Source organism: Leuciscus leuciscus (genome assembly GCF_965113295.1).
Source record: "Leuciscus leuciscus genome assembly, chromosome: 15".
In the NCBI taxonomy this organism is placed as follows: domain Eukaryota; kingdom Metazoa; phylum Chordata; class Actinopteri; order Cypriniformes; family Leuciscidae; genus Leuciscus; species Leuciscus leuciscus.
Window position 1 is genome coordinate 12,655,183 of NC_138739.1, and position 17,336 is coordinate 12,672,518.

Consider the following 17,336-nt stretch of genomic DNA (forward strand, 5'->3'; position numbering starts at 1 on the left):
ATGCATAGTATGGTAGATTTTTCTTCTTACGCACCTGACTCCTAATTACCTGGGGCGTCTCCAATCGACACCCAAGCATCTCGACACTTAATATCTATATCTGGGGCGTCTCCAATTGACGCCGAATAATCTTTATACTCTAGCTCTGCATCTACAGTCAACAACTGGCTTCGAGTTCAGACAACGTCTTGTCCCTTTCCCTATAACTCTCTCAAAGTGTCTAGTAAGCTTCTCTAACTAATCTTTTGTAACAATACACACTACAATTTAAAAGTTTGGGGTCAGTAATGTTTTTGTAAATTTTTTTGAAAAAAAGTAATACTTTTATTCAGAAAGGTTCAGCGGATGTTAAATTGATAAAAGGTGATAGTAAAGATTTATATTGTTAGAAAAGATTTCAATTTTGAATAAATGCTGGTCTTTTTTCACTTTTTATTCATCAATAAATCCAGAAAAAAGCAGCAAAACATTGATGATAACTGAGTAAAAAAAAAAACAGACTTCTTTCAAAAACATTAAAAATAGTAATGTTTCCAAACTTTTGATCGTTACTGTATTTTAGTTAGGGGAAAATAAATATAGGCCCACCTTTTTTTCCCCAACACAAAAATATGTTGCTACAAATCATAGTCTGTGAATATGACACTGGCCTGATGGGTCTAGAAGTGAGACATTAATGACTAAATTATACTAACCAATAAGAGCAACATCAAAGCTCCTTATGATGCTGCATCTGTTGCTGATAATATGTAGTTCATATTCTCCAGAGTCTGTGTTTGTGATGTTTGTGATGGTCAGAGATCCAGTCTGATGATCCAGCTTCAGTCTGTCTCTGAATCTCTCAGTATCTTCATCACACTGAACATCTGTACCATCTCCAGTGATTTTAGCAATAAAAGTGCCATTAAAATACCATGTCATCACATCATTTGGTTTTCTTATTTCACCAAGATCGAAAGTGACAGATTCTCCCTCTTTCACTGACTTTCTCTTCATTTTATCCATCACTGCATCAGGAACAGCTGAAACTCAAATAAACATCTGACTGAAGGATCTTCTTGGGGAAAACTTCACAACAAAAAAGGAACATGAATTTGCATATTAATATTCTGGATTTTGAGAAATTCATTCAAAACATTCATTCGATTGCTAAATAAAAAGTGAACTGTGATAATTTCAACCCAATTTCAGAACCCAAATTTGATCTAGCTCAATCGCCCATCTTTCCCGTCCTTCAAGCTGAAATCAAAGCCCTCAGTTCTGATTGCGGCTTTCTCCCAATGCGGCACATCTTCCCCCTCCTCGAGCAGCCAGGAGCAACTCATTCTCGGAGACGGAACAGCAAACTTTGGAGGAGCCTGGACATGGTGAGAGATGCATTCCCTGAACTTCTCCACCACTGTCTCAAGGGTAGCGCTGAAAAGTCTGGAAGGCGAGACTAGGGCATCAAGGAGGAAGGTCTTTTCACTCTCCTTAAAGGTGCGGTAAGTCGTTTTTAAAAATGCTGTTGGCCAATGTTGATATTTGAAATCAATCCAAACAAACACACCCCTTCATCATTGATCCGCCTCCAAAACTCACACTCCTCACAATCCTAACAGCTCTGCTCCGAGTCGCTCCGAATCGCTCCTCAGACACAAAGATCCTCCTGCATGTGAGGTGAGCGCATTAACAATGACACTAAACATCACATTCTCAAGCGGTCGTCAGTGCGACTCTCACTAGTTGGCCTCCGTTACGCACGCAATACAAGAGAGGATGTTTGTTTATCATAGCAGAAGCGCATCAAAATAATGCTTATGAAAAATAAAGTGCAGATGATGAACAAATGACAAGGAAACACAAAAAATGCACATACATTAGTAATTACAAAAAAGAGTTGGTTGTGCCAACAGCACAGCAGCTCCAGACACACAATAACACTCAACCAGTGTTACTCACGTGTGGAGCAAATCAAAGCAACATCCGTGTCTGTTTTCAGGCCTTCCCGCTTCGCTCTCTCCAGCGCTGGACAGCTTTTCTAATTAATGCAGGTCCTAAAGCTCTTTCCCAGACATAACCCTTCATTTTCCAGTGATTTCTTCTGAACTTTTCTCTTTTGTACTGTGTCTCATCTCTATTTCTGTAGTCTTTCTTCAGTTCAAATCTCCCTCTTGATCGTTCTCTCTCATCCACGGTCATACGCCCCCTAATTCTGATTGGCTACACGTTTGTTGTTGTGTCAGTCCGACTAACAGGCCTTTGAGTAGGTCAGTCTGGTTCATTAATTAATTCCTTCATTCATTCATTCATTCATTCATTCATTCATTCATTCATTCATTCATTCATTCATTCATTAATTCATTCATTCATTCATTCATTCATTCATTCATTCATTTGTGAACCAGCCTAGATGTTATCTATCATGGTTTGGATGTAACAAAAATATCCTCGGGGAGATTGCTTGCTAAATTCTCTTTACCCGAGGCATTTGTCCATAACCCTGCGCACACATCCACACAATAATCGCGTAACATGAATTTAAAGGAACTATGCGAGCAAAGTAAGGGTGCTTCCACGAACCCACCACCTCATTGTGCAGGTCCGGAAGAAAGGAAAGGCTCAGCGGAGCTGGGGACTTATGATCTGTGTGACGGAATGGCTGCGTCCCCCTTATTATCATCACCACCCTGTCCCCCTTAAATCACCAATCTTAGTCAGGTTCCCGACTGGAGTAGGTGTAAGAGAGAGAAGGGGCGTTGTAACAACCAGGACTGGCGGCATGCGATGAGGCACACTTGAATCGAATGGAGCCGTGTCACTGTCACTGTTAAAGGATTAGTTCACTTTCAAAAATGTTTTTGCTGATAATTGACTCACCCCAATGTCATCCAAGATATCCATGTCTTTATTTCTTCAGTCGAAAAGAAATTAAGGTTTTGGAGGAAAACATTCCAGGATTTTTCTCCATTTAATGGACTTCACTGGCAACCAACGGTTTGAAGGTTCAACTGTCCGTCTCAATGCAGCTTCAAAGTCTCTACACGATCCCAGTCGAGAAATAAGGGTCTTAGCTAGCGAAACGATCAGTCATTTTCTAAAAAGAATATATATATATATATATATATATATAATTTTTAACTGGAAATGCTCGTCGTGTACCATCTCTGAGATGTGCCACGCATTGTGTCATCACGTTGGAAAGGTCACGCATCACGTCATCTAAGTTATTTGTCTGTGTACTCTGGTTCAAAAAGGTAGAGGGCGAAAAAATCCCATCTCATTTTCTCCTCCAATTTCATTGGAAAATGTCCGACATCTTTGTTTTAATTTATTATTGTTATTTTTTTTCGTGACCTTTCCAACGTGATGACGTAATAAGTGGCACATCTCAGAGACGGTACAAGATGGGCATTTGTGGATAAAAAGTATATATTTATTTTTTTAGAAAATGGCCGATTGTTTCGCGAGATAAGACCCTTATTTCTCGAATGGGATCGTGTAGAGACTTTGAAACTGCATTGAGACGGACATTTGAACCTTCTTTGAACATTGGTATAGTTGGTTACCATTGAAGTCCATTCTGTGTAGAAAAATGTTTTCCTCAAAAACCTTAATTTCTTTTCGACTGAAGAAAGAAAGACATGGATATCTTGGATGACATCGGGGTGAGTAAATTATCAGCAACATTTTTTTTGAAAGTGAACTAATCCTTTAAATACCAAGCAGAACACGTATGTCCGTGCAGGGGTGCACGTGTCACTGTCATCAGGCTGAAGGATGGCCTTTCTTTCCTATCTTTCCCTTTGGAAGATGAGCCGCTGGAGCCACTGGGACCACGCACACTTTACCTGGACCAACCCTTCTGAGCACTATCTTCCCTGCATGTGCCCCAGCACAACGAGAACACCAGATCCCCTATTTATATTGGACACTTTTTCCACTTTGACACTTTCTACACACCTCTCCGAGGTCTGACACCTTGTCCACTGTGTCTGTCGCTGCTCCTCCCGCCACACCTGGCAGATATTTTCCTTCTAAGTGGCCATAGAAAATGTTGTGCTTCGGGCCAGACCAATTCAAACATAGTTTCGAGTTCAAACATACGAGTCATAAGCTCCCATAGATCATCATATGCACAGCTTTGATAGGAGGGAAGTGTATCAGACTTAGATGCAGACAATGTCTGTTAATTACTCCACATCTAGTTCCTTTGAACCAAAAGTCAGCATCCCATCCAACCTGGGCCAGATACTAGAGCCGCTTCCCCATATCCTCAGCATTTAAAGACAGTGCCGAGTTCCCTCAAAAGGGAACAATGAGTATGAAATAGTAGATGTAGATGATAAGAAAGGGATTCATTAATTTAATCAATTTCTATTCAAACTGAACTGATTAATGATGCAGGTAATTGTAAAAAATAAATATATTTCAGCTAATAAACACAATGATCTGAACATATATAACATAATTTTAAACATTCAGTAAACAACTCACCATGGACAGAAACATTAAAGGTCCTATCATTGTTATTGATGCTGATGATTTTTAGTTCATATTCTCCAGAGTCTGTGGATCTGATGTTTGTGATGGTCAGAGATCCAGTCTGATGATCCAGCTTCAGTCTGTCTCTGAATCTCTCAGTGCCTTCATTACACTGAACATCTGTACAGATAAAACTGAGATCTCCACTGATTTGAGCTATACGAGTGTCATTAAAATACCATTTGATCTTTTCTTGTTGGTTTGTGTCAACACCAGTGAACAAAGTGACTGAATCTCCCTCCAGCACTGACACTTCATCTGATCCAACACCAGCACCTGAAGAAGAATGAAACAGTTTTATAAATGGCATTTTAAGCCAAACGAAACTAAACAATAGTGCTGTGAAGATGTTTTATTCTACAGATCACAAAGATTGTGTGTAGAGAAATCTGACTGTTTTCATAATGTAACACATGTAATCAAACAGCAGAACATCAGTGATTTACACATTTACTCATCAGACAAACATACAAGAGTCTAATGTACGATCTTGTACATATAACCCACATCCTGATTTAAATTCCCCATCCTCACACATATACAGCCCAGCATTCATACAACCAAGTACTGATCATAGCATACTGTCATAGACCTCTGATGCATATTACTCATATAAATTATTTTCAGTTTACACTTTAATTATCCCATTTAAATAACATGTTTACATTTACATTTGAATGCATTTACAGATGATTTTATCCACAGTGACTTAATACACATTAAGGTATATTTGATGTAGCCTATATATTATGGCTGTAAAAAATAAATCTGCTTTTTTAATCCTTTTGATATTTTATTTTAAAAAATTGCAAAAATCGAACCTTTCATAGAAGTAAAATAATTGAAAGTGGGGGAAAAATCACATTATGAAATAAATGGTTTTCTCCAAAACACATTGTGAACAATTGTTTGCCCCTTTTTATTACAGTTTTTCTCGATTGCTTAAACACTATAACCAGGCTTTTGAACTAAAATTTCAAAACCATAATGCCATTTATCAAAAAGCACACCCATTTCACTAAACTATAAACACTATTCCCTGTTTTGACACATGAGTCAAATTTGTTGAACTGTCACAGCAAAACTCTACACACAAATCCCTTCATTTCTCATTGCCTAGATCATGTTGTCATTTAGAAAGCACTAGCATTCAATATTGTTCACTCAAGTCAGCACAGCTTCAGCTCAGTTAGCACACAATTACCCAAGTGGAAACACTAGGAGTCAAAATTTAACACACATCAATCAGAATCTTCAATAGATATATAAAAGGGCCCAGATCAGTTTATTGTGTTTTGGAACAATGGATCCAGAAAGACATGAAGGAAGAGGGATAAGAATGAGGAGGAGGAAGGACAAGGACAAGAAGACAAGCAGTCTCAGATGAAATTCAAGCCACTCTAGTTGCCCATGTCTGTGTCAATGGTATGACTATGAGGGAGGCTGGCTGGGCTATGAGTAAAGCCAAATTTGAGTCACTTTACCGTCGCCTCGAGAACCTTCAGGGAGGAGTGGTGGCAAACAAAATTCTATCACTGAATAAGAGACAAACTTTTCCAACAGTCTTTGATGAGGTGTATTTTCACCCATCTTACAGTAAGTGTTTGCTGCCAAAAAAGCTAATGTTTTTGTTTCATCTGACCATAGAACCCATCCCGTTTGAAGTTCCAGTAGCGTCAGTTACTTTTCAAATGTTTTATGGTCAGATGAAACAAAAACATTAGCTTTTTTGGCAGCAAACACTTAAGATGGGTTTGGTGCACACAGGGATAAAAAAGTACCCCATGTTTACAGTTTTTCTCGATTGTGTACACACATTTTCTGGTACTTGAGACACAATGACCACAACATGTAACTCATTCACCAACCCCCTGAACCAATTCTGCTAAACTACAAGCACAATTCCTGCTTTACACTCAAATTGAAGTTCTAAAACACACTTTTTTCAAAACACTACACACAATTCTCTGCTTTTGGCACAATTTTCATGCAGAAAATCTCTTGTTTTCAGAAGGAACACACTGCCATTCAAATATGCACACTGACTCATCACATGGGCAAACACCCGTCACACAGTTTTACAATTAGCAATCAGAGCTTTAGCATAAAAGGGCAACAGGTCAGCTCTTCAATGGTGCAATGGATGCCAACATTGGATTTTTTTTTTTTTTTTTACTGTAACTGTATACAGTAAATTCTTCTGTTGTTTTGTATGTAGACCACTGTATGTACAACTTTGTGTTGGTTGGGATGTACACTGTGTACATTGTTTTTGTGGGAACCATTGTTACCACACTCTAAAAACTGCTGGGTTGTGTTACAGTAACCCAATTTTGGGTCAAATATGGTCTCACCCAACGTTGGGTTAAAAATTTAATTTAAAAATGGACAAACCCAGCCGTTGGTTTACAGTTTTAATGTAACCAATGCAATTTGTCCATTTTTAAATAGCATTTTTGTCCATTTTTGATTTTGTCCAAAATGCAATTTGTCCATTTTTAAATTGCATTTTTTAACCCAACGTTGGGTGAGACCATATTTGACCCAAAATTGGGTTAACACAACCCAGCAGTTTTTAGAGTGCATGTATTTGTGTGTTCTGAATATAAAAACAATATTCTCAAATATTTTACAACACACGTATGCATGTACTGTCTGTAGTAAGTGTAACACTGAACAAAAAAAGGCCTAAGTCATTATGATGAATGGAGAAGAAGTGTTTTCCATTCATCATGGTGTTTTACATTGAGCACATCAGTGTTCAACTGGTTCTTATAAATGTCTATTCATTTGATGGTTTGTGTGTGTCATTTGAAAACAAAATACCATTTTGAGAAGAAATAACATTGTTTTGAATGTAAAGTTTAATTTTGCAGGAGAATTGAGGGGTTTTGCCCATTGTGTGTGTTTTTTTGGATTTGTGTGTAGAGTTCTGAGAATATGAGGCATGCTTTCAGAAAATGTGTGTAAACAATCGAGAAAAACTGTAAAATGAAATACTCTGCTGTATCTTTAATGCTGTGGGCCTGATTTTCTGCCAGAGGTCCTGGACATCTTGTTCAGATACATGGCATCACGGATTCGATCAAATACCAACAGATAAAAAATCTAAACCTGACAGCCTGTGCTATATCTTATAACGGAGAACAGGATGGAGAGATTCTGTATGGAGGAATGGTCTCTGATCTCTTGTCAGGTGTTCTCCAAACTCATCATCAGGCATTATAGAAGAAGACTCAGAGCTGTTATCTTGGAAAAAGGAGGTTGCAAAAAGTATTTAATAAAAGGGGGCAAACAATGTGTGTGTGTGTGTGTGTGTGTGTGTGTGTGTGTGTGTGTGTGTGTCGGCGGCTCTGTCGTTAATGGCCCAAACGCTCCAATCATGTACCGAGCACTGGAAAAAATAAAATAACGTGAAATTTCTCTGTAGACTTCTGTTTGCTGAGCTGGTATAGTCATGCTGGGCAACAATGGTAAAAGCTCTGATCACATGCTCTGGTAATAATATCTTTGTAGGACTATATTTTATTTTGATAATTAGTAGGGGAAAAAAATAATAACAATCTGTTAAATTGATTATGTTGATTGATTATTGAAAAAAGAATAATATATTGATATATTGATGTTTAATATTATTTTAATATAGGTCTATTTTCTGTTCCTTTTTTCCTGCGTTGTTTAATTTAATTAGGTGATTGTAAGTTTAAATATTGATGATTACAAGCTTGGTGGAAATGCAATTAATTGCCATTAATTACAGCAAATTGTGCAATTAATTAGTTAATTTTTTTTGTTATCGATTCCCAGCCCTAATATAGCCTATATATATATATATATATTGGCTATATATATATATATATATATATATATATATATATATATATATATATATATATATATATATATATATATAGGCTATATATATATATATATAGGCTATATATATATATATATATGCTATATGAATGAAACTTTTCAGATTAAGTGTTTATATTAAGTCACTAGACCTAAGGATTTATAAGGAACCCATTTTAAATAGCCTATATCTGGCCATATTTATTAGATTTTTTCTTCATTCATCACACCACTCAGTCTGCCTCCGCACCCTCAGAAACACATAATTCTTCAAACACATTGTTCTCAAATACATAATTCTTCATCGACATAAAACTACCACTTAATATCAACTCCAACCAATCTTGAGTTGGTCAAGCTTTTTTTCTTGAAGGGGGAAAAGAGAAATACAAAATATAAACAATAAATGTATTTATGTATTTATGTCGAGTTAAATGAAACTCAACTTGATTAAAATAAATTAATAATACACATTTTTTTTCCTTCTTTTTTTTTAAATCGTAGACCAGTAAAGAGATTAGGCATTAAACAAAACAAAAAATCTTACCATGGTCGAGCAAAATACTCGCTGAGATCAAAATAAAAATAAAGTTCATTTCCCACACGTTTCCTCATGAAAAGATTCTTCTGGTCCTGCTTTCCTGATTTGGCAAAGTGAAACGAAAATCACGAGAGAGTTATGTTCTTAGTAATGGGCGTCCTCGAGATTAAATCGTGAAATGTAAACAACACGTACGAAATTATATTTGATATTTGATATTTGAACCTCAAATAGGCTTATGTAGGATAAGAAAACACGCACACGCACACGCACGCACGCGACATTCAAGTGCGTGTGAAAGACTCTGTTGTGGTAAGATTCGCATAGTTAACCGTTTAAAAGTGTTTGTTTCAAATCCGTTGATAATATTAGAGGTTATGTGTTATGTAGCCTATTATTAGATCCGACTTAAATATAGAAATTGTAAGAAAATGTAGTAGCCTTTATTAGCCTAGATCTAAGGGGATTATGCGTGTAGTACAGCTAATGGGACACGAGAGCTCTGTCTGGGTCTTTTTAAAATATGTCTATTGCTTTTGACTGTTTTTGACACTTTGGGCGCTTCTCATTTCTTATTTGTCCATCCTCGCTTCCTTTCCTCGTGGCTCAGCTCCACTCCCGTACGATGCGAGGGAAGCATGCAAGGAAAGAAAACGACGACGGAGGAATAAAAGGACATTTTAGCCTATATTGGAATATTCTTCTTGATCACTCGAGCGTCACTTAGAAACGTCGAGCTGCGTTCCCTTATGTTGCTAAATTTGGTTATTTAAGAAATTCATAGGCTACATAATAATAAAGCAAGATGTCCTGTTGAAATAGGCTATTTGAGATGTGCGTTTTTTTTTTAAACTGCAGAGGAAAAACATAAGTTACAAATACAATTATGACAGATGTGAAGTGGGAGGATAGCTATTCGTATCTTTTCGACAGGTTTCCGAATAATAAACACCTGCGCATCATCGCTCACAACTCCTCTAGAAGATTCCTCTACATACATTCATATGTCATTAAAGATGTCTGACTTAGGTTTCCAGGTAACAGAATAAAGATCTTGGTGCACGTCTTTAGAGAGCGTGCGAGGAGGAAAAGTAGGGTGAATTGCCCTAATGTGGGACACTGCCTAATGTGGGACACCTAAGGTCTAGTGCTTGTAGGTCCCCCATAAATACATGAATGACAGTGAAACTATGGGTTAGACAAAGCTGTGGTGTCATGTGATCAAAATCACATGACCTATCAAATGTCCAATAATATTTGAGGGTGGAACAATCATCAAACAGGAGGCACCTTGTGTGAAGACCATCCGAAGGCCAGTGACATAGAGTTTTAACCAGTTTGATATTAAGGAGTTAAATACATTTTAAACAATGCAATCCTGCAACTTTTTAGCCTAATATGCTTATGAAATGTTTGTCCATCAAAAAAATAGTCTAACTTTGTGCGTATCAACTATATATTTTATATTTTTATCAAATTTCTTAGTGTCCCACATTAGGAAATGTGGTTTCCAAATCCGGGACAGTATGATCAGCCTAATGTGGGACAGTACTTCATTGAGTCAAAAATGTGTGGTGGGGCATGGTTTGTGGGACAAACATGGTTATTTACATGGTTTTAGTCTTGTAATGCAATATCACAATACTGTTAATGCAGATTTTTACAGTCATGTGAATTTTTTATTCTTGGAGGGCGGTTTGAAGGCTCTTTTGTGCGTGTGCATGCCTACATACGTGTGTGTGTCTCTCTATCTCTCTTTCTCTCTCTGTGTGTGTGTGTGTGTGTGTGTGTGTGTGTGTGTGTGTGTGTGTGTGTGTGTGTGTGTGTGTGTGTCATGTATGTGTCATGTATGTGTAAAAGGTATAGTTGACTTAAAATTAAAAATAGCTCTGAATTTAAAAATGCTGTAGAAAACCAATAAAGCAATTCCACTTCATTTTATGCATCTGATTAATTCAATGAAATGCATTTTAGATCACAATGGTAAAGGTGAGAAAGACAGGGACAGATTGTCAGATGCAGAAAGAGAGGCAGAAACAGGTAAAGGATAAGAGAAAGAAACTTAATCAGTGGGTGATTATTCTTATAAAAGAATAATATATTGATATATTGATGTTTAATATTATTTTAATATAGGTCTATTTTCTGTTCCTTTTTTCCTGCGTTGTTTAATTTAATTAGGTGATTGTTAGTTTAAATATTGATGATTACAAGCTTGGTGGAAATGCAATTAATTGCCATTAATTACAGCAAATTGTGCAATTAATTAGTTAATTTTTTTTGTTATCGATTCCCAGCCCTAATATAGCCTATATATATATATATATATATATATATATATATATATATATATATATATATATATATCGGCTATATATATATATATATATATATATCGGCTATATATATATATATATATATATATATATATATATATATATATATATATATATATATATATAGGCTATATATATATATATGCTATATGAATGAAACTTTTCAGATTAAGTGTTTATATTAAGTCACTAGACCTAAGGATTTATAAGGAACCCATTTTAAATAGCCTATATCTGGCCATATTTATTAGATTTTTTCTTCATTCATCACACCACTCAGTCTGCCTCCGCACCCTCAGAAACACATAATTCTTCAAACACATTGTTCTCAAATACATAATTCTTCATCGACATAAAACTACCACTTAATATCAACTCCAACCAATCTTGAGTTGGTCAAGCTTTTTTTCTTGAAGGGGGAAAAGAGAAATACAAAATATAAACAATAAATGTATTTATGTATTTATGTCGAGTTAAATGAAACTCAACTTGATTAAAATAAATTAATAATACAAATTTTTTTCCTTCTTTTTTTTTAAATCGTAGACCAGTAAAGAGATTAGGCATTAAACAAAACAAAAAATCTTACCATGGTCGAGCAAAATACTCGCTGAGATCAAAATAAAAATAAAGTTCATTTCCCACACGTTTCCTCATGAAAAGATTCTTCTGGTCCTGCTTTCCTGATTTGGCAAAGTGAAACGAAAATCACGAGAGATAGTTGACTTAAAATTAAAAATAGCTCTGAATTTAAAAATGCCGTAGAAAACCAATAAAGCAATTCCACTTCATTTTATGCATCTGATTAATTCAATGAAATGCATTTTAGATCACAATGGTAAAGGTGAGAAAGACAGGGACAGATTGTCAGATGCAGAAAGAGAGGCAGAAACAGGGAAAGGATAAGAGAAAGAAACTTAATCAGTGGAGGCAGGACAGGATGAGAGGAGCCATAGAGGAGTATAGGCAGATTGTTGAGGATGGTGGGGTCCCTCAGCTGAGACTGTTGGCCAGGGCATGGAATGTCCCTAAATCTACTCTCCAGTGAATCTAAAATAAAAGATTTTACTATTCTACATGTATCAATGTGATTTTTTGGTGTTTTATCATAGATTTTTCAGTGTCCCACATTGGGGACACGTTCTGTCCCACATTAGGAAGCTGCAGTTTTTCTCAGACGACTTGCAATAAGAGCACTAATATGTCTATAATTTATCTTATGAATGGGTTATCTGAATTTTCTCTTTTGATTTGATTAGGATACATCCTGGGTTTTTTAAAATGGTATTGGGTGTGGATTTAATGTTTTGGTTACACATCGAAATATGTCACAGAAGTCTGAAGTGCAAAAAATGTCCCACATTAGGGCAATTCACCCTATAGGCTACCTAAACCTACCCATCTCCACCCCCTGATCCCTAAACCAACCCCTAAACCTACCAATCTCCACCCCTTAGATCTGGATCCAACTCCGCCCCCTGGATCTCATGTACTGCAGTTAGGTGCTACTGGGAGGAAAAGCCATAAAGAAGAGTTATGAGGAAAGCTCTTATATGGAAATGACCGGGCGTGGTTTATGCAAAAGTAGCCCATTTTCCGGAACGGAACAAGGATAAGAATATATTTATGTTAAAGATTGTAAAATGCGACAGTAAAACCCTGTTTTTGGTTTTCCTGTAAAATATATGGAGAAAAACTACAAGAGGCATAGCCTATTAGTTATCTGGATTAATTTAAACATTATTAAGCATTCATAGTAGTGATAAGACAGACTGCTGCAATATGTTTAAACTAAACTTCATTAGTTAGTTATATTACCTTTGTCAAACAAAGTTTTTATTTGACTTTAAACTGTTCTGTGTATGGGATCAGGTTCATAAAAAGGACAGGAAGAAGCCCTTCACCTTCAAACTAAACACGTACCCCCTCTCACACATGACGTGTGTCCATTCAACAGTTCAAACCACATTCACTTCTGGAGAAAACAGAACAGTTTCAGATTGACTCAGAAGATGAACTACTAGTGTAGCTACTATCACTTCAGTAAAAATGGTAATGTGAGATGCTAGACTGTTTTACTTTTTTTTTTTTTTTTGTCATACTCAACAATTGAATGAATATACAACTATTATATATTATATACAATATTAAAACTAATTATCTTTATTTTACCATGACATTTTGGTAGATTTACACAATATAACACTCTCCCCTGGTTAGTCAGACAATAACATTTCAAAACTGTCAATGCTAAATGATAAAAATTAATGTATTAGATATTAAGAACATTTAAAGTCTTAATAAGAGACAGAAGAGCATGCATATATCTAAACACACAACATGCCATCAGTGTGTGTGTGTGGGCGCGCATGTGTGTGTGAACTAGGAGGGTCATCAAACTGTTGGGGGAGGATTCACACCGGTAACCCGTTCCATTGTGTTTGTTATAAAACATTTTGAATTATTTTTTTGTAAAGCATTATTAGGTCAGATCTTTCACTGAGCTATTGAAGAAAATGTTTCACATGCTGGTCTTGTTCTGTTTGTGTGGTGGTAAGTTATAAACATTTATATTGCTTATTATAGCTTAGATTCAGGTCTCTGTTTATGGTCTTTATTTGAGTGTACAGGGTCCTGAAATTATCAAGGAGTTTGGACTTTGGAAATGGAAATGTAATATATGTTGGGGGGGGGGGGATTTCTGTTGTTAATATAAACTAAACTAATGGAGGCTAAGAAAGGAAATCTACCATTGAATCTCAGTTTCAAAAATTGACATACAAATGGAAATCCTCCTTCCATGATTTACCCAGCAACGATCTTAAAAAATACTTTTCAAATTAATGTGGCAAAAAAACAGAGGAATCCTGAGTGCATATTCAATTATTCAGATGCAGTGAGCCTGTCTAACGATCTAAATAGCTCATATACACATTTTTTTTCTATTATTTAAAAAATGTATAGAAAATACCCAGCAGAATTAAACTTGCAACGTGACACGTAACTTCGCACCTTTTGTTTGCTCTTTGCATTTGATTCACATTTAAACTAAAAATTATTTCAGGCTGACTAACAGAGGCATTAATCTGTGACAAAACCATTTCATGTTCATCAGGTGTGTTTGGTGATTCAGTGTCAGTGATGGAGGGAGATTCTGTTACTCTAAACTCTGATCTTACTGAAATACATGAAGATAAAGACGTAAGGTGGAAATATGGAGCTGAAAACTCTCTGATAGCTAAAATCAAAAGAGAGAAACAAAACTTCTCCACATATTTTATTCCTGATGGGAGATTCAGAGACAGACTGAAGCTGGACGATCAAACTGGATCTCTGACCATCACAAACACCAGAACTGAACATACTGGAGTTTATCAACTAGATATAACTGGACAGAAACTGACATCAAAATCATTCAGCGTTTCAGTCTATGGTGAGTCGAACTGCTTTGTGAATTATGAGAGACAATTCATGTTTGTGGAAATTCAACTCAAAAAGACTCAAACAAATCATTTCAAATCATAAGGTTGCGCTACCAATAATCCATATCCGTCAGTTTGACTCAATGAGCTGTAAAATTTCCTTCATGTTCTATTTTCAGACATCAGGAGAATAATGTAATGTTTGGTATTTTAATGTGTGACATGATATAACAAGAGTATATCTATGGCAAGAGCTCTTTTCATCCGCTGCTTTCATCCTGAATATTTTCCTTACTCCTTTGTATTCCACTGTCTTTTTTCCAGTTAATGATCATTTTGATTAAGGCTACCTGTGTTTCATAATACAGACATTATATGGTATCACTACAGTGATATTTAACTCGTCGAGCTTTTGGTTTCATTCATGGTCTGTTCGAATGCTTTTGCACTTTTTAAATTTGCTTTTAATGTTCAGTGTTTGAAGGGGGAGAACCATAACATCTAATTGTATCCAGTTTTTGAAAATGTTTATTGTTTTCATAGAGTGAAGCTTTTGCTGATTTGTTAACAGTTTAATGAAAGTTACTACAATAATTCATGCAAAGCCTCATGGGGCATTGAAAAAAGGTGGATATTCTTATTTTATTCAAATTGGGTGTCCAATCCTGTTCACTGTCCTCCAAAGTGTAGCTCCAAAACCCTTGGAAGTTTCTCATAAGTCTGAAGGCCTTTATTAGCTGGTTCAGGAGTGTTTAATAGGGTTGGAGCCGAACTCTGCAGGACAGTGGACCTCCAGGAACAGGTTTAGGCATCGCGTAATAATTTTATTGTTTGAGATCACAGACACTCTCACTTTCATCACAATAAACATTCACTGATCATTCTGAATTTTGAGGTGTCTTGATTAGATTTATCCTGAGTTTCATTTATTTTTCAGCTCGTCTGCCTGTTCCTGTCATCAGTAGAAACTGTTCATCATCATCTTCATCAAATTGTTCATTGGTGTGTTCATCAGTGTTGAATGTGTGTGATGCGACTCTCTCCTGGTACAAAGGAATCAGTGTATTGTCCAGCATCAGTGTGTGTGATCTCAGCATCAGTCTCTCTCTACCTCTGGAGGTGGAATATCAGGATAAAAACACCTACAGCTGTGTGCTGAACAATCCCATCAGCAACCAGACCACACATCTGGACATCAACACACTCTGTCACACATGTGCAGGTACCACAGCACTGATGATATATGTGTGTCTTTACTGACCTGATCTCCGTCTTACATTTACATTTATTCATTTAGCTGACGCTTTTATCCAAAGCGACTTACAATTGCTATATATGTCAGAGGTCGCACGCCTCTGGAGCAACTAGGGGTTAAGTGTCTTGCTCAGGGACACATTGGTGTCTCACAGTGGATTCGAACCCGGGTCTCTCACACCAAAGGCATGTGTCTTATCCATTGCGCCGCGCCGTTTTACATCTGTATATTGTGTAGATACCTCACCTGTCATAGATCCAGTTAAAGATTTAAGAATGGTTAAAGAATGTCTTTCTAAATGTAATGATATAATTGTTGTTGTTCATAACAGTTCAGACTTGTGAAGATGAGATCATTTACACAGAGCCAACGTTCCACGAACAACAAGCACAGAAATCGGTAAGATCATACTAGTTTATGTTCGGGGTCTCTATCACTTCAGCAGATTTAAACACTGACTCACATCACATACTCAATACACAGGATATTATGAAATATTTCCACTGATGTCATATTTCCTGTGAACATACTTCATGTAACTATCACGGTGTTTGAAAAGATGATAAATTACGAATGTTTTACGGAATCAGGGTTCCATTCATAACAAAACTGAAATAAGTGTGTGTGGTTTAGGCTATCTGTTAATCACTGGCCGACAGCTGATCTGTTTCACTGACATCCTGAGCACAAGCTTTAGCTTTAGCGCTGTTAGCAGCTAAACACAACAACAACAGAAACTCTTCTAAATCTCCAACGTAGCTGAACATTAAACACACACATATTTTCATTTACTAACAAACACATGAAATACAAGTTCATTTCAACATTTACTCTCCAGCTGGAGCATCTAATCACTGATGCCGTGAACATTGACCACATTACTTGCACTTCAGCGAAATCCTTTGTTGAAATAAGGAAGTCACATGTGTCAAGGCCAAATAAATGGGTCACAGATCTGTTGTGAGAGGGTTGCAGACAGCAGGGCAAGACTAATAAAAAAAAAACTAACCAATTGTGCCAAATATTGGACTATAAATAGACTCATCAACCTCTAAAAGGTAAGGACGAAATACCCTGAATTCTCTAGAACACCTTTGTTTTTCTTTTCATTCATTCATGAAACACTTCACTTGGCTAGAGGTAATATAATGCTGGGTCCCAGGTTGCTTTAAATAGCACTCATGTTGTTTTAGCTTGCATTATTAGTAATGTAACATGCGTCATAATATAAACGTGCAGTTCATGCTAATATTACTATGTCAATATTTGATTTGAATAAAACTCCCTTACCCATGAAAGATATACAATTTTGCTATGTGACGTCATTATTTGATGTCCAGTGTAAAAACCACCGATATTGATGATTTTTTTTTTTTTTACAGCATATTAAAGAAGAGGATCAC

At 36.3% G+C, this 17,336-nt stretch overlaps 2 protein-coding genes across 2 annotated transcripts in view; both read right to left on the bottom strand.

Annotated features, from left to right (window-relative positions):
* LOC309476006 (uncharacterized protein) overlaps positions 1 to 17,336 on the bottom strand; it is a 235,965-nt gene that overhangs the window by 151,902 nt on the left and 66,727 nt on the right. The gene's annotated exons all lie outside the window — the stretch shown is intronic.
* LOC309476034 (uncharacterized protein) overlaps positions 1 to 17,336 on the bottom strand; it is a 64,560-nt gene that overhangs the window by 40,237 nt on the left and 6,987 nt on the right. The gene's annotated exons all lie outside the window — the stretch shown is intronic.